Genomic DNA, 2,322 nt, shown 5'->3' on the forward strand with positions numbered 1-2,322 from the left:
CCGAGAGTCCCTTCTATGTAGAATTCTTTTCACTAGGTTATGGGTCTGGTTAAATCCAGTCTGAGGACCGCAATCCAACTCATCATCATTCTTGGCTTCACTATAAGACAGAGTTTTCCTCAATTTTAAAACTATCCACCAAGGCCTTGTTCCCCGGCAAGGAAGAATCATAAAAAGGGGTTAAGAATAGACGTACCTGGTAGAGCTTTGGAACTTTCTATAAATGTGAACACCTGGTGGAAACTATAGCTACCTTCTCTGCATGGTCCACTTGTCCCCTTCTATTGTTATAATAGCAGAGGGTCAGGCATGCATTGCTACTCATCCGTACTTCCTCACTCTAGCCCGCCCATGGGACTCGGGGTGTTCGGTGTAACAGGAGAGGGTTGTGTATGTTCACCCCCGATGATTCACTGAATCCCACGCCTGTGTTCGGGGCTTTGAATGAGCACCACGTATACAAGCACATGGGGCTCGTATTCCTGTGTATGTTGACATAACTTTGCATCGGACTCTGGTGTTGTTGCAAAGACTTAAGTATCCTTTATTGCTATTTTTCTCATAAAGTGATGGTTTGAGAAAATGACAAAAATGTCTTTCATTTAAAAAAGAAAAAACAAATAGTTCAAAAAAAGGACAAACATGTCCTCCATCCAGAAAGTCGAGGATGATGTTGACTCTTCAAAGTCTTCTTCTTTTTCTGTTCAAAAAAAGGACAAACATGTCTTCTTCTTCTTTCTCCGTAAAACACTATAAAACCCTTTCTCTCTCTAGAGAAGAAATCAAGGGAAACAAAGAGTTCTTCCTGGAGAAGGCCATGAACATCAACCCTCTCACTCTCTCTCCCTTCTCTCTCTACTTCTGTGCACATCCAACAGACGATCCTACATTGCTCCATCGTCATCTTCTTCTTCTTCCTTCTTCGTAAAACACTGTAAAACCCTCTCTCTCTGTAGAGAAGAAATCAAGGGAGGTAAAGGGTTCCTTCTGGAGAAGGCCATGAACACCAACCCTCTCACTCTCTCTCCCTTCTCTCTCTACTTATGTGCCTGATTTAGAGTTTTTGCCCTTACAGGAGGGGGGTCCGGGGGCTCCCCCCCCCCCCCCCCCCCCGGCGCGGATCCCGCTGCGCGGTCAGCGGGCGGGGGACCGCCCCTGGCAGGGGGCTCGGGGGGCAGCGCCCTCCGGACCAAATTTTTTTTTGGGCCTTCCAACAATGATTTGTAGTATTATCGGGCTTTCCTACAGCAATTTGTAGTATTTGTAGTGTCTTCCGTAAATCGTGAAACGCTATAGCGATTTGTAGTGTCTTCCGTAAATTGCTATAGCGATTTGTAGTGTCTTTCGCAAATCGCTATAGCGATTCGCAAATCGCTATAGCGATTTGTAGTGTCTTCCGCAAATCGCGAAACGCTATAACGATTTGTAGTATTATCGGGCTTTCCTACAGCAATTTGTAGTATTTGTAGTGTCTTCCGTAAATCGCGAAACGCTATAGCGATTTGTAGTGTCTTCCGTAAATCGCTATAGCGATTTGTAGTGTCTTCCGCAAATCGCTATAGCGATTCGCAAATCGCTATAGCGATTTGTAGTGTCTTCCGCAAATCGCGAAACGCTATAGCGATTTGTAGTGTCTTCCGCAAATCGCTATAGCTATTCACAAATCGCTATAGCGATTTGTAGTGTCTTTCGCAAATCGCTATAGCGATTTGTAGTGTCTTCCGTAAATTAGGACCAACTTGTCAGAGCCATATCTCCCTAACCGGAGGTCATATTCCAAATCCGTAAAAAGTGGTTTCTTCGTTATTGAGTCTAGTTTATTTTTGTAAATTTTCAGCAATTTCTATTGTCATTTTATTCCCCATTTTAACTTCAACGATACATTACAACCACAATCATCAAAAGAAAGATTGCCCAAGCTAAGAGTCACCGTTCTCGCCCTCCTCCTCGACAGCAACCCAGTCGGTGCAGTCGCGGTGAGGATGGCCAGCAGAAGCTCCACCACGTTGTCTTCCTCTCCCTAGCGAGGAGGTCTCAGCGGAGCCGTCGTTCCAGTGACGAATGTTCATCTCGTTCCGGTGACGGGTGTTCTACGAAATGTAAATCCCCCCTCCTGTAAGGGTAAAAACTTTGAATCAGGCTCCACAACAGTCAATGTGCAGGTCAGTCGGTGCTTGATGGAGCAATGTATGATCTTCTAATGGATGTGCACAGAAGCAGAAATAGAAGGGAGAGAGAGAGTAAGAGGGTTGATGTTCATGGCCTCCTCCAGGGGAGATTTCTTTCTCAGATAATCCTGCAGTGCAGAGACTGGGTCTTAAA

Source organism: Nuphar pumila, chromosome 12, assembly GCF_984573655.1.
Source record: "Nuphar pumila chromosome 12, dmNupPumi1.hap1.1, whole genome shotgun sequence".
NCBI classification, from domain to species: domain Eukaryota; kingdom Viridiplantae; phylum Streptophyta; class Magnoliopsida; order Nymphaeales; family Nymphaeaceae; genus Nuphar; species Nuphar pumila.